General features: G+C 33.3%; 1 protein-coding gene across 6 annotated transcripts in view; it reads left to right on the plus strand.

The window, feature by feature from the left end:
* Positions 1 to 27,327, plus strand: part of SNF4Agamma (SNF4/AMP-activated protein kinase gamma subunit) — a 559,866-nt gene that overhangs the window by 96,973 nt on the left and 435,566 nt on the right. The window lies entirely within an intron of this gene.

Consider the following 27,327-nt stretch of genomic DNA (forward strand, 5'->3'; position numbering starts at 1 on the left):
GGCAGCATAAAGAAATGTCTCAACATAAAATTAGTAGTATTTTATTATATAATTTCTCCTGTTTCTAGAATTATGGGGAGCTCGGATGCTATCAGCCTCTTGCTGAAATTCCTGAAAACATCCTGTTCGTCCACATTTTCATTAAACCAGTAAACTGAGCATTACAGTTTAACATTATCTCTTTTTTCCCCTTTTGGGGTGGTGGAATTACTACGATATTATAAATCTAAGCAATGGTAAGTTCGTTTTCGAATTGTACTAGAATTCCTCAGAGAAAGCTTCAAGAAAAATTATGAAGAAAATGTTAACTTGCTTAAATTTTTACTAAAGATTTATAAATGTAACTGTTCTTTCAAGATTGCATTATGAATATGAATGTCCATACTGCATGTAATGAACTTTTTATGATGATTATAATGATTCATTCAATAAGTTAGAGTTAACGACACTATAATATCAATTGCGCTATCCTTTACCATCATAAAGCAACCATATTGCCATGGTTTTTCTTATAAATGCATAAAATATTATAACTTCCAAATAACAGTTTAATTTATTTCCTGTAAGTTAATAGTTTGTTTGTTAATCATTCACAGTATAAAGGAGCTCTTTCTGAATTATCTCTGTTTATTGGTTAACTAGGTGTACATCTGTGCATTAATTACCTGTGTAGGATGTCTTTCATCAGTCAAAAATTACTACACCAAAAGAAAAACCTCACTTTTCTCCATTCACGATTTGAGTTTACAAATACGCGAATTCATGAATAAGTACATGCTTCGTATTTTGTTCATGACTTCCTTAATCTGATAAGACTAAAAATATTTACAAAAACAACGAGTCATTGTTTGAAAGCCTCAAGTCGAGTGACTTTAAGCAAATATTTTTTCTTGCGTATAGTGGCGCAATTATAATATTGGGAAATCATTCTGAAGTTATGAAACCGATCAAAGGAAAAATATTTATATTTTATATGAGCATACTTGTGTTGGCGTAATTATAACATTGGGAAATCATTCTGAAGTAATGAAACTTGTTAAAGAAAGAGTCTTTATATTTTACACGCGCGTGAACCAAAATTATTTTGTACTTGTAAAAGTGCATTCATTTTCCCTGAGATATAAATAGGGTCAAATTCTTGACAGCTTAATTTTGTGTAATGGATCAGTAAATAATAATATTACAGTAAACAATAATGAATGGGAAAGTGTATTGCAATGAAGGTGCAAGAAATCTGTACACATCAAACGAAGACTTTTATTTTGGTAAAAAATCGTCTCTCCCCTTTCACCTACTTTATGCAATTAGTCTGATGTGTACAGAATTAAAGACCTGCCTTTAGCTCTTTAAGTTAGATTGTGAAATGAAAATGTCATATTCGCTTTAAAAAAAAGTCCAAGGTAACAACTGCGGGCTAAGAATGGGCTCCGAAATGGTTTAGAGTTGTATTTGGAAAACCAAGCGAGGCTAGTATGCAGTAAATGCCACTGATATACTCGAAGACACAATTTTTATTTGAGACATTATTTTATTGCTTTATTAGATGTGAGAAGGGACTGAATACACAACACGAAATTCAGACATCTGAAAGCAAAATACTCTATCATAAATGGCTAGAAATATATATGTAAATCAACTTTATAATTTAATTTAGTGATAACTAGTAATAGTTTAATTCCTCGTTTTCAATTTGGGTATTTCATGTCTGTATTCAAAGGACTGGCGTCATTTCTAAACTAATCTATGTCACATGGCCTGCGCAACGCTAATGACGTAGCTAATTCGGAACTTGGAATTCAAAATTTCGAGAACTAAATCTTTCTCTTAACCCTTTAACTGTCAAGTTATTTTGATGATTTGGGTACACAAATTGTCAAATTTTTTTATTGGAAAAACCAAATGTTTAGTACCAAATAAAATATACTTAAGTAGTCAAAAATTGATATTTTGAAGTACATGGGTAAAATTTTTAAAGTTTTGTAGCCACTGCATATTTGCTTGAGGCGGCTGCCAATCAACATGACGAGCATTATTTTCTAAAAATGAAAAAAATTAATTATTTTCTAAAAAATAAATAAATGAAAAAAAATAAATAAATAAAAGTAAATACCTTTTAGTAGTTCAGTAATTCAGTCTTGTGTGGTACAACTGGAAAAACTTTTCCAAGCACAAACCAACTCCACAATCACTACACCGGAGTCGTGTTTCCTTCCTTATCTTTTTCCCATTTTTATCCTTTTTCGAACAACACACTTTGCACTGTCTTGTAGGCTCACGTTTTACAGGAGTAGGAGAAATATGAGAAATAAAATGTCGTTCAGTAAGACGGGCAGGGTTATCCCTTGTAGAGGTCTGCCAACATTCTTTTGTCCAGAAGCTGCATCATCATATTTATGTAAAAGCTCTTCTACAACTTGGATTCGAAATTTTTAAAATGTAATACGTTTCTCAACTACATTTTTATAGAGCAAATATCAGTTCCAAAGTACCTTGTCTAGTAAATGTAAAAATATCTTTTTATAATATTTTTCTGACGTTTTCGGATTGTTGGATGAAAGGATATTTCCTAATCACAGTGATCTACACCACCCATAGTTAGACAGTAGTCAGAAACAATCTTCGGCTTGAGTATATCTTCATTTTTTTTATTTTATTTTTTTTTTTTATTTTTGAGGCTGACCATGGAAGTATCATAAATACTGCTCATCAAACACAGATTCTTCATCTTCGGTTGAAGAATCTAAATCATCTATATAACGTTTCAAAGAACTGGATGCCATTTTACAACAAAAAGATCCCGTGCACTTTGAACCAAAGAACTTATAACCTCCAACCTTTGAAATCTTCTTCAGTAAAGTGCTGTCATCTATTGAAATGAGCGCACATTAACTTTACCCGAGATACAGTCGGGTTTGACAAAGAGATGAAGCCGAAATAAACATCTCCTGATATATATTCGGGTATGACAATACGATGCACTCAAAAAAAATTACCCCGAGAAATACTCGGGCGTGACATTTTCGAACACCAGTGCTGTGCCCGAGATAATCTCGGGCATGACAGTTAAAAGGTTAATAAGCAACCTAAACCAAAACCTTCTCTTGGTGACCCTCTATCTTGGATAATTCCGCACTTTAGCCTCTACCTCTGTTGCTGCTTGGACGCTATTTCGCTGTGCTCTCTCCCTATGCCAACAGTATAAAAAATGTAAGCGTTCTTGAACAGTCGCAATTGGAGTGCCAAGTAAATTATGGCCGCAAATATCAGTTGAAATAAAAATTAATATTCCATCGTACCCGTTCCCCAGTCATAACGGATTCAACATTTTAACGCTTTACGCAATCAGAATTCTTTTTTATTCTTTAGTATTCTACATTCTATTCTGTCTTTTGTTCTATGCTATCTAGTTCTACGCCATCAACATTACTACATCCTTTTCATCACAATGTTGCTGTGTCTTTTTCTATTTTCATCACACACACACACACACACATATATATGTATCTAAAATATTACGCTCAAAGGTGGTGCTTTTTTTTTTTTTTTTTTTTTTTTCATTAACACGCACGTTTCGAGAGCATTTAGGCTAATGTCCGTTTGGACTAAAAATATTTAAAAACAGCATATCTTTAGAATTTCCGATAGACAGCCTCGTGCGCTGGGGATGATTTTTTTCGTACAGCGTTGCCACTTCTTGGTTTGAAACTGTTGAGTTATTAATCAAAAATTCGTTAAAGTTTTTACAAAATATGAAACAAATAATAAAACAAATTCGAAATTCAATTTCGTGCTTCTAGGTGCCCATGTTCGTTTGGAGGACTAAGTTATTCAAAATTTGATGGCTGTGGGTACCGTTGTTTTTTCCCAGCGCGAGAAACCTTCATACATTCATGCAGATTCTTCATTATTTAGTTTCTTTAAAAATAATACATTGTAACATTTGGTGGCAACAATTTGAAAAGTGATACAGACATTTAGATTGAGCCGACGCAAAAAGGCGTTTCGAGACTAATAGCCATTCTGGTCCTTTGGGCTGATTTTGTAAAACTTGACGGATTGGCAGATCTTCCTAAGAGGTCTCCAGTGTTCAATAAAGCAATATCTATAACTGAAAATTTTTAACACTGTCTACAGTTATTTACATGGCTGTTGCGAGTTTAGTTTCTAATTTATGTCCAGAAATATTATAGATTTTTAGGCGTTTTCGTAGGTGTTTTTTGTTAGGAAGGGCATATTGTAATAGGAGCTTGTAGCAGAACTGAATTCAATAAAGCTTCCGAAAAAACGTTTCGTATCAGTGCCTCTTAAAGAATCCATCCGAAATTTTTATGCCGTGGATCCTTTATAGCTGGAAAATATCTTTCAGTTCTAATTTCAAAAGAAAATGATTATTAGCCATCTCTACCATTAAATTTGACGTAGAATGTCTTAATTATACAGAATTTGATTTTGGACATAATTTTCAAAGGGCTGCTTGGCAGCACTTGATCCATTTTTATTTTACTGATGCAAGCAAGATAAGCCATTTTCTTGGCTGCTTAAAATAGACGCTAACTTTCGTTACTGTATTAAAAAAACTTTAAATATGGATAAAAAAGAAAGCGACGTAAGACTATAGTTATCATATCTCTAATAATATTAAATGATTACATACACCAAAGGTGGGCAATATGAAGTTCAATAGAAGGCGTATATTAAAAGAGTTCAGGAAAACTGAAGAGCGACAAGTAGATATTTATATCATTTTAGCGTAAGTAGTAAAACAATTTTTAAATAGGAAGAAATCGTCCAAATAATGTAAAAATGATATATTTCTTTTAAAACTGATGTGATTATTTAGCATAAAACGCAATTTTATTGCTCTTGCCATCTATTTAGGAAAGTATATTTCTATGAAACCACAAATTTTGAACTTCTTAAACGATGCTGGGAATGTTTTGTACCATACATTTGTCCACTTTATGCAATCTATTTATACGCATGTTGCTTTTGTGCGATGCATTTTTTTTAGATAGAAAATTAGCATTTTCTTCAGATTTCCGTTTTTTTTTTCCTAGCCCAAAGGAGCGTTAGTCCAGTAGCGCTATTTGTCTGAAAACGGGATTTTGCGTTGAATAACTATAAAAGTCTGAAACACTTTTTAAAATATTGTTGCCAAATATTATAGCCCTGCATTATATTTAAAGAAATTAATAATGAAAAATCTGCATTAATGTATGCATGTTTCTCGCATTGTGAAAAAACGACGGTATCAAAATTTAGAGCCATCAAAATTTCAATAACGTAATCATCCACTCGAACATGGGCGAATTTTGAATTTTTGTCTTTATTGTCTATGTCATATTTTGTAAAACTTTAAAGAATTTTTTTATTAATAAATTCAACGATTCCAAAGCGAGCAATGGCAACACTATACCCCCCCCCCAAAAAAAAATATCCCTAACGCGTGAGATTGTCAATCGGAAATTCTAAAGATATGCTGCGTTTAAATATATTTTTAGCCGAAATTAGCCCAAATGCTCTCGAAACGTGTGCGTAAATGAAGAGGGGGAATGCCCCTTTGCTCGGAATGTTTTCCGACAATCTTGTTATATTTGTAATCGACTTTAATAAGAATAAAAGACACTACGGTCTTTACTGTAAAAAGCATTTAATCTGAGTAAAGAATAATGCAATGATTTGAAGAAGGAAAAGAACAGAGGCTTTTAATTTACTCTTATTTCTAAAATACATAAGGCAAGAGAAACTGAAAGGAATAAACTGAAATTCAATATATTATAGTTATATAAAATAAACTAGCACATTTGCAAGGATTTTACATAAAAATAATAGTTTAGTTTCACACTTAACTAATTTTAGTGATAAATTCTAAAACTAAATAATTTAACTAACTCATTAAGTGCAAATTGTGTCATCGCATACATTTTATCTTTTCCGCTGCAAGTTACAAATAAACATGTTCGTAATGCCATTCCGAAAGATTTAATGCTGCGTACATCATCAATATTACGTATTGCACGTATAAACTTGCTTTTTCGCTGTCTCATTAATCCTTGGATATCACATTTGTTCCAAAATGAGATGTCCTTGAATATAAGATCCCCTTTACTTTGTCGGATAAATTTTAGAAAATAAAAATGTAGCTGATTATTTTATGAGCATATGATTCTCATTAGAATTCAGTTGTTTATGATTAGAATTAAAGGCAAACTACTGATTAAATACATTATTTTACTCTGGTATAGAAAGAAAAATTAGGAAACATTGATAACACAGGGCGCCCACGAAGGTCCATGAACAAGTTTACTCGATTTTTGTGACCACTCTGTAAGAGGTAATATTGTTTTGTGGTGTCATTACACTTATATCAATTTTTTCCGTAACAGTTTGTCTTGCTTTATTTAATATGAACATAAAGTGCACTTAAAATTTTTTCCTTGAGCAATTTGTTTTGGTTTAATATGAACATAAAGCGAAGATTTGAGAATCCGAAAATCCTCATGTAACCAGGGAGTTGAAGCAGAACATAACGAAAGTAAACGTGCGGTGAGGTATGCTGCATGAAAAGATTTTAGGACTATTTTCTTCCAAAAACATACAACAACACCTGAGTTCACCTTGATACATTGATTAAATAAATATGTTTTCCCCACAGCTGAAGACCGTTAACCAGAGCAACCAATAGTGCGCATGTCGAGATTGTCGAGACTTGTGTCACTTGTCATAAAAACTTTGAACTTTACTTGTGAAAGTGCGATAAGAATCAAAGATATAAGTTACTTCATTCCCAAGCAACCATTTTGAAGTTATTCGGGGACTTTGTGGGTACATCATTACCTTGAAGAGATATTATATGATTTTTGATGAAGCAGGAGGCGTGAAAAATGTGCAATGCCCTCGCCAGGACTCGAATCCTGGACCTCTCGAATACGCGTCGAGTATGTATCCAATTTTTAAACCCGTTTCCATTACTGCGTTGCGAATGCGGTTCTCCAATCAGCCAGCGCATTCACTTTGATTGACATCTGTAATTCGGTCGGTGTGCGGTAACGGACAACAGACCATGGACCTTAAGGTCCATGCAACGGACGGATGAAGTTCAACGATGTTCAACTTCAATCCGTGTGTCTGCGGTAGCGTTGGGGTCACGTGGTAAAAAAGGAGCAATCATATGTAGTCACCAAAAAATAATGGCGACAGAAGTAGTTATGAACGCTGGATCAAGGAAAGAATGTTTCGCTAAAAAATACTTATTTCAGAATTAACAGTATAGCGAGAAATCTGCAGAAAAAGACAGCAATCTACTAAATTTAGTTTAAAAAATAAATAAATAAATAAATAAATAAATAAATAAATCTGAAATTTTTCAGATTTTAAATTACGTCCAAAGGGGCGTTTTTTTAACGTTTTGAGTGTTACCTTTATTTATTAAATATCATGTTCTTTGCACTTAAACCATAAAATTCAGTTCAAGAGCAATATCGCAAAATAATGTTAAATTAAGCATATCTTTAGAATTTCCGATATACACAGTCTCGCGAGCTGGAGATAAAAGTACTTTTTTTTCTATATAACGCTGCCATTTCTCGCTTTTAAAGCATTGAGTTTGTAAATCAAAAATTCGTTAAAGTTTTACAAAATATAAAATCTATAATAAAACAAATTCTAAATTTGGGATTTCAGATGCCCATATTCGCAGTAGGATTTCGTCATTCAAAATTCGATGGCTCTATGTACCATTGTTATATCACAATGCGAGAAATAGACAATCATTTATGCAGATTTTTCATTATTTAATTTCTTCAAATATAATGCAGGACTCTAACATTTTGTGGCAACAGTTTGAAAAGTGAACCGACGTTTATGAGTCCGACGCAAAATGCCAAAACGAAAGCAATAGTCCTTCGGGACTGAAATCCCTTTGGACTAAAAAGAAAGAAAAGAAAGAAAAAACTACAACTACAGAACTAGTTCGTATACAACAGTGATAACCGTGAAGAAAATCAGGGGTAAACAATATAATTCCAAGTCTATGAAATAGCAAACTTTGTCCTGATAATTATTTCCCAGTCCTACTTCTGCATATACAATTATTTCTAATGAAAATAAACGTCTGACTGTATCAAAATGCTATAACAAATCAGATAAAGCATTAAAAGATCTTTTTTCTTCTGTAACAGGTAAAAAAAAAAAAAAAAAAAAAAAAAAAAAAACTAATAATGTGATTTATAAATTTAAATTTGATAGCCTTTTAAAGTATTCTACTGCATTAAAAAGTATGTTAAATTTGCATTTCTCTATTTTTAAATATGCTTTTTAGGCTAACATATATTTGTAAGCACATCTTTCACTTTCAAGCACATCCCTTTTTGTATAACCTATTTGTGTTAACAGAGATTTTTTTTCCATGTCATGCTTGCAAATTAAACGCAGAACAAAATTAAAAGTGAATCCTAATTTACGGTTTAAGTTAAGTGAAATAAGACCAGACATAAAGAAATTGATCTGTCTTAAACAGACCCAAATTTCACACTAAATGTTAGAATTAAAGTACTATAACTTCAACTTTCATAATTAAAATGGTAACCAATTTTTAATCTTATATTTTTTATGTGTTCATCTTTAATACAAATACCCAATAGGTTGTACAAATAGAAAATATATTTTTTAAAAATATTTCTATTGAGAAATTGAAAAATAATCATCGTAAAATATAGTGGTGGTATACTAAAATTTTATAGTTTTTGTTTAGATGGTACGCGTTAGTCAAAAGGTTGAGAACCGCTGATTTATAGTATTGCTTTAACATTGGTATACTAATACAAAATCGGACTTTTTATGAATTTTTCGATATTTCCATTGACTTTTTCCATATTTCGTTTCTGCTACTCAAGTTATGCCAAAGTGCTAAGTTTTGTAAAAGTCGCAAGTTTTTAAAAAATTAGCTCTCAAAATTTTATCTTTTCGATGTTAATTCAAAAAATTTGGTATATATTTATTAATATCTCTAATTTTTTTATTTCTCTAATTCTCTAAACTTACTTGATTCCTTCTTTCACAGTTCGAAATTAAGGTTCAATCCAATTAAAATTCGCAGATATTTTCTGATTTATTTTTTTAATTTGTATTTTAAAATGATTTTTATAAATTTTTGTTCAATTATAACCTATAAAATTTTACGATCAGCTTAAAGTAGATGTATTTCTAGGCATACCTGCAAAAATTAGAGTTTTTTATTCAGTTTCCCAAGATATGCCTGAATTTATGTATAGGCCAGTTTTGAAATTTGGCATATTTGTTATAAACTATAATAGCGCCAAATGTAGTTTACACCAGCGGTTCTCAACCTTTCGACTAACGCGTAGCATCTAAACAAAAATTGAAAACTTTTAGTACCACCACTACCACGACCATTCTTGAACAAAGCTCAGATCCCATAAATTTACAAGTCAGTCAGGATGTAGGGGGTTTTATTTTTTGAATTTAATCGTTAAAAATACTTTGCTTCTTTACATACCACCTATTTTTCTCTTGCGTACCACCAGTGGTACGCGTACCACCGGTTGAGAACCCCTGGTTTACGCTTTGTTAAAATTATTTGAAAAAAAATGAAAGATGCACCTTCTTCCCCCCGCTCGTGCACAACGAAAGGGAATGAAAATAGGTAACCATAAATTAAAAATTTCGTCATCTGAATTTATTTGGCACAAACTCAAAAAAGTGCGCCAAGATAAATTTTTACCAAATTTAATATTTGGATATAATTTGAGTCGTAGAATAGAAATACGGAAAAAAGATAGGCATGTTATCTCAGGAAAAGTTCAATTTTATGTCAAAATACCTACGTTAAAACAATGCTATGTAAAAATATAATATATATACAAAAAAATATATCAAATTTAACTTGCGGTTTACAAAATTTAACTTAAAAAACGCAAGTTAAATTTCGTCAGTCCGCCCAGTAGAATGGGAGATATAGAACTGCCCCATTTCTTTTGAACAGAGTGTACATAAATTTGGTTTTTTGTAATGACAAAATGCATTTAGACAATCCAATGACCTTCAGCAAAAATTTATTTCAGCTTTTGTCAGATTCGTGAAAAGCAAACAACCTACACGCAGTTTTTACTTTGGAGCAAATAAATCAAAACCAAATCAGCCATTTCTAAAGAAAGAGAATGCTATCAAAAGCAAGCAGAGTTAGTTACCCCTTCCATATTTATTTTTAGTAAAATTGTTTGAAGTTTATCTTCAGAAATATCCACATTTAGAAACCTATTACGATAACATACTCATCGAAACTGTTTGCTTGAGATCTTCGTGGATCTTGGTTCCGATGACAACAAAGCAATCGTCATCGCTATTTATAAGCCAGAGATGGTTTACTCTTTCGGTGGGTGATATAATATGTGTCATTCTGCACAAGGACGAGAGACGTAATATCAACAGAGTTCTGGCTGTACCTATCGGTGGTTGCTATAGGAACCTGTTCTGTGAATCTTATTCGAAAAACTGACCTATTTTGATTCTTTCTCGGAAAGTTATCAAATTCAGTAGCATATGGAGAAAAGACCCAAAATGTAGCGGTAAACATGGAGTTTGGTAAGCAAAGTAAGAATAACATAGTAAGCATTGAGATCCTACCTCCATGGTAGTAAGAGCCATTACTTCTGGCCAGCCCTTACTGCATTCGATGCCCTGGGCAGAAATCTTTTCGGCCTGCCCTATAAACCGAAAACGAGAATTATAATACCATGTTTCAAAGTTATTTTTTGGTGTTCTGAAAGAACCTTGATTATTCGGTGCGGCGACCCTTTGCACTTGGCACTCTGGAGGGTCACCCTATCCCTACCTTAAAAAGCCGCTTTTTATAACCTAGACCAGGGCTTCGTAACTTTTTTCAGTCGCGACCCCTTTTTATCACTGAGATTGTTTCGCGACCCCAGGACCCCATAATATTTAGCAAAATTTTAACCCCCATGAGCATTGCTCAAATCCGACATACGCGTGAGTGAAACCTTCAATTTTTTTCACTTGTACTGTAATATACTATTGCAGTTTTAGGTCATTAACTTTAATTTCTAATTTTAAGACATAGAACAATGTGACAATTTTAAATAAGTAACAGACGAAATGTCAGCGTCACGTGCAAAATAAGTAAAATGAACGTTTGTATTACAAAAAGAATGCTTCGAAACGTTTTCGTTTTTTCTTTGTCTGTACTGTCTTGTCGTTATCTGTTATCGGATAAATTGTGTAAAAATATTTGGTGATTGGAAAATTATTCTAATATGATAAAGAAATATAAAACTGCTAAAATTTTTGGCGACCCCCCAATTTAAGAAACTGACCTAGACTATAGTCCAGTCGGGTTATCATATATAACGACGCCTAAAGCTAGGAGGAACTTCTCGAGAAATGATCTTCTCTTATCGTTTCCATTGGAGGGTTTCTAGTCGAAATATGTTTCGCTGGCACCTTATAAGGTATTTCTCCCACTTTCCTAGCTTGCCTTCGTGGTGTAGTGGTTCTGCACGCTGGGCCGGTATTCCCGATGTACGTGGTTCGATTCCCGGCGAAGGCGATTCCTAATTTTTCATCTCTCCGGCCTCCCAAAAAATCCTAATGTCTCTACAGTGGCGGCTGAGCTAAAAGGGTGGTGGATGAGGATTTTTCTCCGACCAGGATTTGGCGTTCGAGCCCCCTAAAACCCCAGTCGCCCTTTAAAAAGGGGAATATATAAGGTATTTCTCCCGCTTTCCTAGCGTGCCTTCGTAGTGTAGTGGTCAGCACACTGAGCCGGTATTTCAGAGGTCCGTGGTTCGATTCCAGGCGAAGGCGTTGCTAATTTTTTAATCTCTCTTGTTCCAATATTAACCTAATGTCTCTACAGCCTATGCCCCGGTTTTACATTTTACAGGACATTTTACACAGGACATTTTGGAACTGAACCGAAAAATTTTCCACCTATAGCTCAGCTCTGTTCCTCGTAGGACTTCTCCAAAGGACAGGTTTACGGTACTCCAAAAATGAAAATTCAGAGAATTTTTTTTTTTTTTTTTTTTTTTCGAAGCACTGTGAAAGGCAGCTTTTAGACGTGATACCAGTTTTACTTTAGAATAGACACTTCAAGGTCATTCATCTATGTTTCATAACCATAGTAACAACTGCTACGGGGTGGGGAATAAGGTCAGATCCTCTAATTTGCTAAAATTCTGTAACTCTCTCTGAGCAGTGGTAACGACACGCATTAGGATCGCAAATGAGAAGAAGGTCGCCATGACCTTGAAGTGCCTGTTTTACTGAAACAGATCATAGATGTCAAGGGGAGAATCCCACTTCTCAAGAAAATTTTAAAAAGGTATTTCTAGACTTATTTTTTCTAAAGACAGCGTGGGACAAGACAATTTTGGCGACTATCGTCTTGCTTGTGTTATTACAACAAACAATTACTATGCTTAATTTTTTTTTTTTTTTTTTTGCAGTTGTTGCAATGAAACCATCTAAATAGTCCTCATGATTGCAAACGATTTCGATTTTCTGTAAAACGAAGCGATTAACGATACTAATGCGTAGTTCGAAAGGCGAGCATAACACTTGACGATTCTTGTTCTAACGCTATTTTTGTTTCGACGAGTTTGCATCAGTCTAATTTTGATCTTGATTTGGTATTCAAAAATACATGACGATATCTTTCGTTTATATGTAATGAAAACACCAAAATATATCACAGTAATACAGACACATCGCAACGGCGAACCTACAGTTACATAATGTAAACACACAGAATTCTTTCGGCGCAACAGCGCCCTCTATACTATCAAAAGTTCGAACAATGGTTATTTTATAGAATATGATTATTGGTGACGTTTAATGTCATCTCAGAAACACTGTCCACTTGTAGAAGTGGTAGTTATGAGGTGTTCCATTATATTCATTAATAAAATGTACTGCTATTAGTCCCAAGCCGAGTTTAGTATATAAAGTATTTTCTCCCTCCTTTCCGCATGCCTTCAGAGTGTAATTGAAAGTATTGAAAAGTGTATTCGAGCCGTCCGGGGTTCGAGTTTCAGAGAGGGCACTGCAAATTTTTCACGTCTCCTGCTTGAAAAACCCTAATGACTCTACAAGTGGCGCCCGAACTAAAAGGTGAGAGACGATAATTCGTCACCACCAGGATTTGACGATTGAGTCCCCCAATCCCCAGTGGCTCTTTAAAAGGGAAGTATACAACGTATTTTCTCCCTCCTTTCCGCATGCCTTCGTGGTGTAACTGAAAACATACTGGACGCGTATTCAAGAGATCCAGGATTCGAGTCTCGGCGAGGGCAGTGCACATATTTCACGTCATGCAGGGAAAAAAAAAAAAAAAAAAAACAAATGACTACTCAAGCTATTAAAGTTATGGATTTGAAAGAAACATGATCGTTCTGAATTGGAGAATAAAATCTCGTTTCTCAAATACAATATCTTTTCTCAAATACAACATTTCATTGAATAATTTCTTATCAGATAATTAAGTACTCTTCATGAAAACATTTTTCCGTTAAGTCTATAATTTCAGTACCACAAAAAGGGCTTCGAGTCTACACATTTAAAATATGTGTGATAAAATGCTTTGATATAGCTACCAATTTTTCTCTAGCAATTTACGTCAATTTATTAATAAAAACATTAGCCGCCCTCACCGGTATAGTGGTTAGTGATACTGACTGCCGTAACGATAGGTACGGGTTCTAATCTCAGAAACAGCATGGATATTTGTAAATGTATAGTATCTGTGCGGCATGGCGGCACTGAAAGTACTAGCCAGTCAAGCCTTTTTGAGTGGTTTGGTGACGGGGAAAGAGAGGCCGGATGACACTCGGAACGTCCTCTGGGGTGAAGGAAAAAAAGTTAAATTTAGAATCCAAGAAATTAAAAATTAACTGTTATCGTAAAAAATGTTAAACCTTGTCTCGGCTTAAGCAAGTTAGTGAAAACTTATTCAGATGTGCAACGTTTAATTAAGGAGTTATTTTGTCTTCTTATTACTCTACCTCCTTTTCATTTTATTCATCACTATTCCCCAAACATACACACAAAGCAACGCGTTTATACACAGTCCAGTCACATTAATGTGACCACCACGTACTTTCCATGTCAGAGTTAAATAACCAATCACAGAAGGCAGGTGGCAGCACAGTGCAGTTGAGCGTATATAAAGGGTGTGTGAGGGCTTCGGAAAACATTTCAATCGTTGGCGTAATGCAGAAACGAAGCGATTTATCCGACTTCCAAAAGGGCATGATCATTGGCTTTCGGGCCAAGGGTGGAAGCATTTCCGAAACGGCTGAGTTTGTGAACTGTTCGCGTGCCGCCGTGGTAAAAGTGTACCGTGAATGGCAAAATGGGACTGTCCAAAATCAGCGACGTGGCAAATGTGGTGCACCACGGGCCATAGATGACAGAAGCGAACGACGGTTGCGGAGATGCGTTCGGGCAGATAGACGGGCTACCGTTGAGCAACTGACCACCAAAATGAACCAAGGGGCTACCAAAAGTGTCTCCCAAAGTACTATTCAGCGAACATTGCTGCGTCTGGGCCTCCGAAGCAGACGCCTGGTTCGTGCACCTATGCTGACTGCTGTTCATCGACGGCGAAGGCTAGAATTTGCACGCCAGTACAGCAGCTGGACGTCCACTGAGTGGCGACAGGTTGCGTTTTCGGATGAATCGCGTTTTATGCAAGGAGGTTAGAATAGAAGGAGGGAAGGTTCAACTCAAACGGTGAAGCTTGGCGGCCATCTTCCTGTTATCACCGCGACTTGTGCAAGGAAGTCTGTCATTGCAACATTTTTTCTTTTCTTTTTGAAGCATGTCAGCTTGTATTGCATATGGATGCACATTTAGATTCTCGAAAAAAATTCCGGGCATTATTTTTAACACGTAAGTATTAATTTTCTTTTTTTATGTAATATGACAACTATGTCAAAAAATATCACAATGTCATGTGGTTTTCTTTCCAGATGTGAAAAAAGGACTTAAAATAGGTTATTTAATATAACTATAATCAAAATATATTAAATACATTTTAATGTTTCTGTTTATAGCTGGTATCTTCGTTCCTTAAGATACAATGCTATATGGTAGGATTTAAATTTTATAATTTGAACGTTTTAGTTAATTCGTTTTAGAACATTCATGAAAAGTAAGAAATCAATTGTTACTATTTTTATTAATTGTAAAGGTGTTAAATAAAGCAATGCTTTTCTTTATATATTAATTATTATTCATTTTTTTAAGTTAAGATAAACTGTTCTGTTGTTAAAATTTTTTTGCATGAACTTACAAATTTCTGGGCAGTATAGTGATAAAATTAAGCAAAATATTTACACAATTGAACATGGGGAAAGATGTATCCAAAAACTTATATTTCTGTGTATTTCTGTAATTCAACTTAATTAAAGGCAGTTTCTTTGAGATTAATAAATATGAAATGCGCATAAACTGAAATCAATGAATTCACATAAATCTGTTTTATTTTATTAAGATTTATTTTCTAACCTAAGCAAATCCGTGAAATATGCAGAAACATCATTTTTTAAAGGCTTTAATGTTATGCGCATGCATTTAGATTTCGAACTATTTCTTAATAATTTACTGTACATAGTAAATTATGGATATCATCTTTATTACTTTAAAACAAAAATTCAACAATAGCGAGGGATTTCATTATAAATTTAACATATTTTTACTGGAAAATAAATGCACGGAACAGGTTAGAAACACGTACATGTCACTGCCGTAATGCAATGTTTTGAAGTCACAAACATGGACGCCGCTTGTTCGGCGAAGTTTCATTCCCCGATAGTGGAGGAAACCGTGAACCCTCCCTCCTTCTATTCTAACCTCCTTGGTTTTATGCTCCATCGGACAGATTGACGTTGGCGTATAAAACGCGATTCGTAATCTAGCGCAGCTGGCCACGGCATTAGAGTCGGCATGGCTCAACATCCCAGAGAACACCTTCAGGGACCTATGTGACTCTCTTCCTGCACGTCTCGCAGCAGTCCGCTCTGCGAAAGGTGGTTATTCTGGCTTTTGACAGATGGTCACATTAATGTGACTGGACTGTGTATAAGAGAACGCAGTTGTGGTAAGCTTATTCTGACTTGTCAAGACTGAAGTAGTTAGCTTTAAGGCAAATTAGTCTGTTATTCTACTCCTTCCTCATTATATTGGGGATGATGAAAAGATACCTGAAAAGCTTGGAGAGGGGGACTTATTCAATACATACTGGTATAAAGAAACTGCCAAAGCTAGTGCTTCTAAATTGAAAGAAAGAGTATTTGTTGGGACTTAGATCCGGAGCAGTAATGGATGACGATGTCTTTGTTGACTTATCTAATGCCTCTGGAGCTAGGAGTACAAAAGGCTTTCATTTAGGTTTACTGAAAACTGCAGGGTAATCACAAATCTGACATCATAAAGGATGGGGTTGAGAAATAGTTTTACTGAAAACCAAAAATTCTGCTGTGGAATACAAAAATTTCCTGCGTTTACACTGTTTTTTTCCTTTCTTTCTTTCTCATTCTGTCTTTCCTTTAACTTGAGTGGAATAAATTTTATTATAATTCTGTGCATAAAATTCTGCCCTGGCAAAACTAACAAATTTAAAACATATATATATATATATATAAAAGCAGCTCTTGGCAACTGCAAAATAAAAGACCGATTTTTTACCTTCCACTGTCCACGCCTGTTGCGCTTACTCAGAGCGTTGCCATTCGGCAAGGGATAAAATCTTTGTCTTTCAAAATTGAATCAGTTTGTTACTGATTGAGTTATTTAAAAGACATAAAAGAATTCGTTAATTATTTAAAGCTTTTTTTTATTTTTCTAATAATGTATTTAATTGGTGTAAATTAAAAAAAAAAACTTTATTTAATAATACATATAAAATAAATAAATAAATACATGAAAAATCTGAAAGCTTTCAGATTTTATATTACGCCCAAAGGGGCCTTCTTTTAACGTTTTGTGTTTTACCCGTTATTAAATATCATGTTATTCGCATTTAAACCATAAAATTCAATTCAACAGCAATATCAAAAAATATTTAAAAACAGCATATCTTTAGAATTACCGATACACAATCCCGCGCGCTAAGATTACCCCCCCCCCACACACACAAACACGTACAAACACAAACACAGTGTTGTCATTGTTCGCTTTGAAATCGTTGAGTTTGTTAATCAAAATTCGTTAAAGTTTTACAAAATATAAAATAGATAATAAAACAAATTGTAAATTCGGGCTTCCAGATGCCCATATTCGAATGGAGGACTACGTTATTCAAAATTGTATGGCTCTAGGTACCGAGATCATCAAAATGTTAAATCACGCTGCGAGAATGATGCATCCATCCATGCAGATTCTTCATTATTTAATTTCTGTAACTATAATGCAGAGCTCTAATATTTGGTGGCAACAATTTGAAAAATGAAACGCCGTTTTATAGTGGACTACGCAAAATACCAAAACGAAATTAATAAATTCTGCGCAAATTGCCCCTTAGTTCTATTGATAATTTATGTAACATTTGTAACCAAGCTGTAATTAACAAAAGATATGTCAATGCCGTATGTTACGTAATTGTTACAGCATGTTTTTAAAATGTTTATATTTTGCATTTTTTTTAAAATTAAACATTTTTAGTGGTATACTCTTTTTTGAGGCATTACACAGTAATCTGAAGTTGCCAAGCGCCATTTTGTTTTTGGCTCTCTTCCCACAAGTGCGTACTATCTTTGAGTTCAAGGAGGATAAGGGGATAGGGAACTAGTTTTACGTTTGATTGGGGGGGGGAGAAAGGTTCTTTTTATTAACCAATGAATTTTACGCCGTAATGGAAAAATGGAAAGTGTTCGAGGAGTTTCTAGCAAAAATGCGCTTCTAGCGAAATCATTTCTCTTACAACTCGTTCGAAGTTGAGAAATTACCACAAATCGCATGCGCAACGTAACAGAAACATAAAATCACGTCGGTATTTGATATTTAATGTTACATCAGTTTACGTATCAAGTTTACGTATGTCTTAAGATTTATATCGCATCCACCTTATACCATTAATTTATGACGCAAGGGCTACCAAAATATTATGCTTTCTTACCTTTTGCTTTACATCAAAAAGTAAGAAATGTTGTTCTAAAGCTGTACAACGTCATTCACATTGGAAAAAAAATTCGAGGTCATGTGGTCATCAGGTATTGCGAGATTCATGAAAGCGATTACATAATTATCTTACAAACAAAGTTACGTGAGAGAAATCCGGAATACCGGTCAATAGCCCAAACAACACTCCGCTAGTCACGTGACTGCACTAGCCCAATGAATGTGCTCTTACTTATTTGAGTGAAATTGTATTTATGCTGTTTCTTTTCACTTTTATCGCCAAATTGGCGACAAGATTATTAGAAAATCGCTCCATCTCGTTTTTGTACTATCATTCTGATCTCTAGCGAAGTTAACTTTCCACGGGAAAAGAGGAAAAATCTTGTTTTCATGTTATTTTTCTCTATAATTTACTTTCCTTTATTTTTCCAACATTTTTGAATAGAATGCCACTATCTGCGGGAGAGAAATATATATCCACTATCTGCGGGAGAGAAATATATATATATGCGTGCCACTTTTAGATTTTCCACTTCCAATGGGATTTTTACGAAAATAGCACATTTTTTATTTCTTTATTTTTTATGTAAGTCTGAATAATGGACATTTAAAAAACAATATGATAAATAAAATAAACGTGCAAACTAGGATTTTATTGCCAAAGAACGTTTTTAGAGGTTCATTCAGTTAGGTTTATAAGGTATATCTCCCACCTTCTTAACATGCCTTCGCGGTGTAGTTGTCAGTACGCTCGGTGCGTATTCGAGAAGTCTGTCGTTCGAGTCCCGGTGAGGGCATTGCTCATTTTTCACATCTCCTGCTTTCAAAAAATTACCTTAAAAACAATTTATTTGTACCTGAGCTTATGAAAGTGATAGCTGGCTATTGAGTGACATAAGTATTCCTACTACAGCTTTGATCATGTTCTTAATGCGTTACTTGGGGATAACCTTTCTCTCCCCCCAAGGGAGAGAAAGGTTATCCCCAAGTGGATGATGCAATGTAGAAGAATAAAGCTTTTCATTCTGGATAATAAAGAATTTCTTAGCTTACTAAACAGTCGCTTTATTTGCAGTCAGATACATCGAATTTATCATTACAGAGTCAAATACGTCGAATCATCATTGCGTAGTGGTCGATTTACGTAACTGAAGGCCCAAGGAAAATTTCAAATGGAAGTCTTGTCTTCTAATTTTTTTCGAGGTACCTGATATCGCTGAATTGCGTAACGGATTTCAAGAAATGCCTAACAGTTCAACATTGTTTCGTTTACAGTTATTTCACTTTAAATGAAAACTTGAAACTTTTTCAAAATTTGAAACTTTTCTCATTTAAAGTTAATTGAATGAAAAAAGATTCACACTTTTATGCTTTTCTTTTCATGGTTTCGGTTTATAAAAATTTTATGTTTACCAAAAGTGCTAATTATGTGGAATATATGCCTACTTCCCTTCTCCGACACAGAGAGAAGGAGACAGAAATTTGGGGGGGGGGGGATTAACAATTCCTAAAATATTTCTTCTTCTTTTTATAAAATATAGGATGGGGGACGGTGGACGGTGGGCACTTGGCGTCCACCAGAGTTAAGCAGGTGTATGCCCTTTGTCCTCCAGTAGCCAGAATTTATTGAAGAATTTAAATAAGTCTCACTGCCATACCAGAGCTAGATATTAATACAATATTTTGGAGACAGAGGATGTAAGAAATGTATTGCAATACTAGAATATAAAACTAGCTAGCGCGTTGCGCAGCTGCACCATAGGTCCGTGGTTCGATCCCCGGGCTGGCAAGGTTAACTTAGCCTTTCATTCCTTAAATGGGTCGATAAAATGAATACCAAGTTCGCTTGGGGACTAAACACCGGGGGGTCCTGCGACAAGCTGACCACTTGCCCAGGGCATATGCTGATGCACTCCGGGGCCCAAAGATCAAGAAAGCAGAAAGAGAGCACTGCAGACCGTGCCCCACTAGGTCTGTTGCGCCACTGAGTTTAGTTTAGAATATAAAAGAGAACATTAAATATAAACTATAATTATAAATAACTACAGATATAAATGTAAGTAAAATACACATAAAGCATATAACGTAAAATATAAATAAAAAAAATTCAAAACACGTTTTCATGAGATACATCTTTGAGTGTCCGTGGCAACTACAACTTGAGAAGAGTGTGGACTATTCGCTGGTCTACTGACAATTACAATAATAAAGTCCAAAGAAGGGTTAAATTACCCTTTTATTTTAACTTGAGAATATTTACAGACGGCCCTTCTCGGGTTTACAGAAAAACCTTCACTTGGGCTTAATCTTAAAGTAGAAAATTAGAAACTAAATTAATTCTCATTAAAACTTAGCCGAAGCTGTACAGAAATAAGTAACCGAGTTGGCCCTTATTTAAACCTCACCGGCAAATACTAACAGGCACGTGAGGATACGGCCGAACGTAGTAAAATCGGCTTAAAGCAATGACGTGGCGAGAAGGCAGAACACACTCTACTGGGAACTTCTGAGCTCTTCTACGGAAGTGACTGAAACTTCCCATTAAATACTGATTCTTCCTCATTTACATAAAACGCGATACTAAAAGCTCATTCTGGCAGGAAATTCTAGGTGGGAATTAAGAAGATATAGGAACGTTGTTTTAAAATTAAAAGTAACTATTAATTTTTATTTTTAATTTAAGTAATTTAATTTAAGTAAACCCCTGTGGGGTTCCATCCTTTTATCTAACAGCTAAATGTGGAGAACCTAATGAACAGCTCGCGAATAATCGCTTTAGTTCGGGAACAGAGACGTAAACTCGAGAATGGTTAATTACCCTTTATTTCTCAAAATAAGAATTTAACAGTCGGCTCCTTTCTCAACTTCGTACAGTAAAGCCTCCACTCGGGCTTGAACTCAAATTAATCAGAAACAAAACTTAACTAATGCTTAACTAAAAAGACATAACCGAAGCTATCAAAATTCTAAGTAGTTGGCCCCTAAATGTCGAATAAGCTAGCGAAGCTGTCAAAAGGGCCAGCCAGTGATACGGCCGAGCGTAGTTACAGCTTGGAGAGACTTAGCCAAAAGGCGAACGTGCGCAAGTCAGAAACTCTGAGGCTGTCTCTCGAAGTTAGTGGAACTTAAATACCACTGTTCCTCATTTGCATTAAACGCGATTCAAAAAAACACAATCTGGTTGGAAATTGTAAGCTGAAATTAGGAAGAACAGAAAAGTAGCTTTAACTAAAATTAAATGTTAGAAACTTAGGATAAACCTTACACTCCTATAACATAAATATTACTAAACAGCTGTATACGGAAACCAAAAGCTTGTTCTTAGTTCAATACAATTTCTGAATTCAATTGCAGCTTACTCGGTGTTTATCAGGTGTGCTTATGCTGAGTCATATACGCATATTTCGCGTAGATGAGATGATACTACATGAGAAACCCAGATTTTACCCAGAGAAATATCTTGTTCTGTGAGCAAACACAGGACAGAAAAAATACATAAAGGATAAAAAAAACTTATAAAAGAGGAAGCTGGGAAAAATGCCCCATCTGTTCTTTTCTAAATCAGGCTCTGAATTGTATCACTTATACACTTTTATGCCCATGCATACTTTTCCTACTATATGCTTGTAGAGACATTAGGTATTTTTTGGAAGCAGGCAAGATGAAAAATTAGCAGCGCCTTCGCCGGGAACTCTCAATTACGCGCTTAGCGTGCAGACCATTACACCACGAAGGCTCGTTAAGAAGGCTGGAGAAATACCTTATAATGCATTAAAATAATACTGAAATCAAGTTGCCAAGAAATAGAACTGGACAAAATGGCACAATCTTTGAACAGAAATACGCACCTAAAAATATTCTAATGCGAGGATGTATTATAATTTTAAGCATATTTTACAAAGAAAGCGTGTAAGCTCTTTATTTTCTGTGTGTAATTTATAATTATCTTCCTATTATCTTTTTAATGATGTGAAACATACTAGGGTTTTATATATCTCTCATCGTTTACCTTCTGTTGCGTAATTTAGAAATGTTCACTCGCGCAGAACATCACAGAGTTCAGTCACTCAGAATAAAACTATAAATACATAGATGTATGAGGTACGTTAATTCCACTTTGCACAACGATAGTCAAGTGTTCATTTTCCTTTTAAATTTAATTTGCATTTCCCAAAAGCATGCACGCTGACGTTCTGTTAAACATCCTTGTTCAGTTCATGAATTGTCACTCAGCCTCCACTAAATCATAAAGCCATATTTACAACCACAGAATAACTGCGCATAGCGCGTTCTTTTACACCGCCTTTTATTGCTCAAAATTCCCTCATATTCACTGAGATAATCATTCACGAATACGCTTTCTTTATCCGCGAATCTATGGATGATTTCTTCAGGTATATATTTGCAAAATAAATGAAGCATCTTCGAAAGATACAAAACGTCAGATCATGAAGAAATTACCTGAGCATCTAACACCTGGGATGCCAGTGTCTCAAATTACGAACACTCAAGTCGGCAAAATAGGATTTTCACAAGTCTTTTGAAGTAAAATATGCCACGTAATTAACATTCGGGGACTTTCGGGAATAGTATTTTACATTGCTTAACTTTCATTCCGAGCGTTATGGGTTTATCCCTAAAATGTCAAAGTTCCCAAAAAGGCTGTATAATAATCTGTATCTTCTTGATTATAATTTCAAAAAGGACCTTTCACTTTGTGCACGGATTTTTTTTTGGCCTAATATGCATCCAACTCAAAATCGGATTTATCAGGATCAGGGAGAGATTTTCATGTGTAACATAGTATATGAGAGACCATCTTTGGAATATAGAATTTTACGTCCATAACGCTCAAAGGGTTGACGAACAATTGGCGGCAAATGACTTACAGCAATGGTCTCAAACATAAACTGCATGTAGGCCAAATGCACTACCTAAAATCCACTGATGGTCCAGAAGTTTTTTTTTTTTTTTTTCCAAAAAATTTTTTTTTTTCTAACAAAGTAAAAAATATTCATAATACATTTTTAATTTCGCTTACTAAATATTTATTAAAGCATAGATAAACAATAATAATAATTTCCCAAAAGAAAAACATTCAAATTTATTTTTTATCTGAATGTTTGGCACTTGTAAGATGCTTTTGTAGGTTATACTTTGTAATTCAAATGTATTAACAACTAAAAATTAAGTTATTATACTGATTTTCTTTTAAGTAATTCTAACGTGTTTAATTAATCATTTAATATCTTACTTGAATTTAAACTAAAAATAAATAAATTATCAAAATTTTATAATTTTTCAAAGAAAATTTATTTGCACAGTGAAACAAAATTAGGTAATAATATAAATACAATATGTTCTTTAAATTTTTCTTCGACGCATAAATAAAAATGTTTATAAGTTACTAGTTATAAATTTATTTATTTATTACTACAGCTTGAAACTTGATGACCTTTAGGTCATTAGCGGAGTTTCGTCTGTCTCCCAAGCAGTTTCTTTTGTTCATTTAAAAGTTAAATAAAAAGATTATTTTAACCTTCTTAAGACATAGTCATTTGTTTTCCATTTTAGCGGTGATTCTCTTTCAGTCCAGTAAGGTCTGCAGAACATTGACGCAAGCCTATATACATAGCAAAACCCTACATATTAAATACAATAATTAAAAAAAAAGAGGGACAGTTATATCCCGTTCTCTACTGGGCCGATTGACAAATGTAACTTGCGTCATTGTCTGGAAAGCGCTACTTAGGAAATATATTGGATTTATACATAGAATTGTTCTAACATAAATATTTTGACAAAAAATCGGACTTTTTCTGAAATAACATACCAGTTTTTTTTTCCGTATTTCGATTCGACGCTCAAATGATGCCAAAGTGACAAGCTTCGTAAAAATCGCATAAGTAGCTTTTAAAAATTTAGCTCTCAAAATTTTAGTTCCTCAGTGTAAATTCAGTTTGGTATATAGTTATTAATTTCTCTCTCTCTTTTATTGAACTTAATTCCTTCTGTCACAATTGGAAATTTAGTTTCAATCCAAATAAAATTCGTCGATATTCTTTGATTTGTTTTTAAATTTTGTATCTTTTAGTAATTTTTATAAATATTTCTAAAACGTTTTTCAATTATAACCTACAAAATTTTTACTATACCCTCAAAGTAGATGTATTTCTGGGTATACCAGCACAAAATTATAGTTTTTTTTTATTCAAAATTTCCAATGATATACATGAATTTATATATTGAAGCATTGTGAAATTTGGCATTTTTGTTATAAGTGGTAATAACGCAAATGCGCTTTACGCACTGAATTAAAATTATTTCAAAAAATTAACAACGAACTTTTTTTTCCGCTCCCGCACAATGAAAATAGGAAAAGAAAAGTTAATTTTAACTTTTAAGTAAAGTAAGTTACTTTACTTAAAGTAAGTTACTTTTAACTTCAGTTACTTAAGTTACTTTAAGTATGTATAAATCAGAATTTCGCTGAATTCTGAAGTGAATTATTCTTGGCGCAAACTGAAAAAAGTGCGCCAAGAAAAAGTTTTTAAATTTCTCGGTAAGTTTCTCACCAAATTTTGTGAAATTTAATATTTGGACATAATCTGAATCGTAGAATCGAAATATATAAAAAATTCGGTATGTCATTTTAAAAAAAGGCCGATTTTGTAACAAAGTACCTGTATTAGGACAATGCTATATATAATACATATCATAAGTCGCGGTTTCGAGATATGAAAAAAGCAAGTTAAATTCGGTCAATCGGTCCAGTAGAACGAGAGATATAGAAACTGGCCCCCCCCCTTTTTTTGCGCAGAATGCATATATTAAATTATATTGAATTGTTATTTTAAATAACTTGCCTGCAGAATTTCATTAAATAGTGTAATAAATTCTTTAAAATAAATAACTTGTGTAAATACTGAATGATTTGCCGATTTATTGTTTACTGCAGTTACGTATAGCTTACCGTTTTATTTGTAACACTTGGCAACAAATCGCACTTTCTTAAGCCCGAATTGCGCCAACGCCGGTTTCTCTCGCCAAGGCGGCTATAGAAGGCAAGGATCGAAAAATGCATGTGTGAAACAAATGGGATAGCATTCCTTGAACATTCCGTGATCCCAATCCAAGGAAGTTTTTTTCTTCGTGCAAGTACAGAACTTTTAAGAATCTCCAAGTCAGTACAGCATAATGATCTTGATAATGTCATCATGTATGTGTTGTTTGTTACATGTGGATATTTAAATATTCAGACACCGATTTTCTGTACTTAATTGCAAAATAAAAAAAGAAATACATGAAATATCAAAAGTAGCATAATGAATTAAAATTGCAATGCTCGTTTAAGGTAACCATTACCCGTCCTTTCTAATTGAAATTTTTATAAATTTGTAAGCTGCTATGTATACGTAAGCAAATTAATATAACGATTATAATTATTCTCTTCAATTATTTATTAGACTAACCAAATAACAAGTAATATAAAAAAATTAAATTCCAACTTAGGTCAATTAAGAAAAATTTTGACAAATTTTTTTTAAAATACGATTTTTTAAAATTAAAAACTAATAACTATTTTAATATGTGAAAAAATGTATTAACATCAAGTGTTACCCACTACAAGTTAAAAAAATGTATTTGAACTTGAGTGAATGAATAAAAAGTATTTTATTAACGATTGAAAATTAATTAATTAAATAAAAAAAATGTAAAGGTCATGTAAATGTAAATGTAAAAGTCTTAGATCAACAAAAATATTTAAAAATTCAAAAAATAAATAAATAAATAAAATAAAATAAAATGCAAACAAGAATTTTAAAAATTAAAAAAATTAATATGTAAAAATTTAATATGAATTTTTTTTAATTTAAAATAAAAAAAATAATATGTAAAAAACTGTATTAACATCAAGTATCATCCACTACAAGTTTAAAAAATGTATTTGAACTTAAGTGGATGAATAAAAGTATTTTATTAACGACTGAAAATTTGAATAAGATATAGAGAGAGTGGGAGCTAAATAGCAGGAATTAAAAAAGATAATGAAAGACAGAAAATAGAAAAAAAAAACCTAATTAACAACGGTCATCAGTAGAATCCCTCATTTCTTTGAAGTGAAAATACTAGAGTGAAAAGCTACGGGAATTCAGAATTTAATAGCTAAATAAGGTAAGATGAAAGAAGATAAATCACGCATACTAATAAAATTTTGATGTCTATAACGAAATTTTCCTCTGATCGTTTATTCAAAACAAACAAACGAAGGTTAAAAAAAAAAAAAAAAAAAAAAAAAACCTAGAAAACTTCAAGTGCTAAAAGAACCATTGCCATTCCACGCACCATAATATCTTTAATTCCTGTTTTGGTGTACTATTATAACAAATTAAGGGATTTAAAACAATAGACATCCTTTTTTATAGTACTAGTAGTATAAATTATAATTTTTCAAAAATTAATAAATATAATTTGATTAATAATGAAAATAACTAATGGTATAAATATTTGCGTAAACTGCCTCATACTGTTTAAAGAAATTAAATAATGAAAAATCTGCATAAATGTATGTATATTTCTCGCATTGTGATAAAACAACGGTACATAGAGCCATCGAATTTTGAATGACGTAATCCTCCTACGAATATGGGCATGTGGAAGACCATATTTGAAATTTGTTTTATTATCTATTTCATATTTTGTAAATTTTTAACGAATTTTTTATTAACAAACTCAAGGATTTCAAAGCGAACAATGGCAACACTCTACGGAAAAAAAAAAAAAAAAAAAACCTTTTTATCTCCAGCGCGCGGAACTGTGTATCGGAAATTCTAAAGATAGGCTCATTTTAAAATTATTTTGCGACATTGCTATTGAACTGAATTCTATGGTTTAAGTGCAAAGAACATGCTATTTAATAAATAAAAGTAACACACAAAACGTTAGAAAAAGCCCCTTTGGACGTAATTTAAAATCTGAAGTCTTTCAGATTTTCTTTTTATATACATATATTTGGTTCATAATTTTTAAAAATTTACACTATTAGAATAAATAATTATTTTCACTATTGGTAAGAAACGTTTATAAAAACTGTCTTTATTACTAGCTGAAGATTGTTTCTGATGCCACGTGTTACACAACTTAGCAATAACAATTAATGAATTTGCTGCA

The sequence above is a fragment of the Stegodyphus dumicola genome, chromosome 2 (assembly GCF_044657685.1).
Source record: "Stegodyphus dumicola isolate Sdum_Otavi_A_Nest chromosome 2, ASM4465768v1".
Classification (NCBI taxonomy): Eukaryota; Metazoa; Arthropoda; class Arachnida; order Araneae; family Eresidae; genus Stegodyphus; species Stegodyphus dumicola.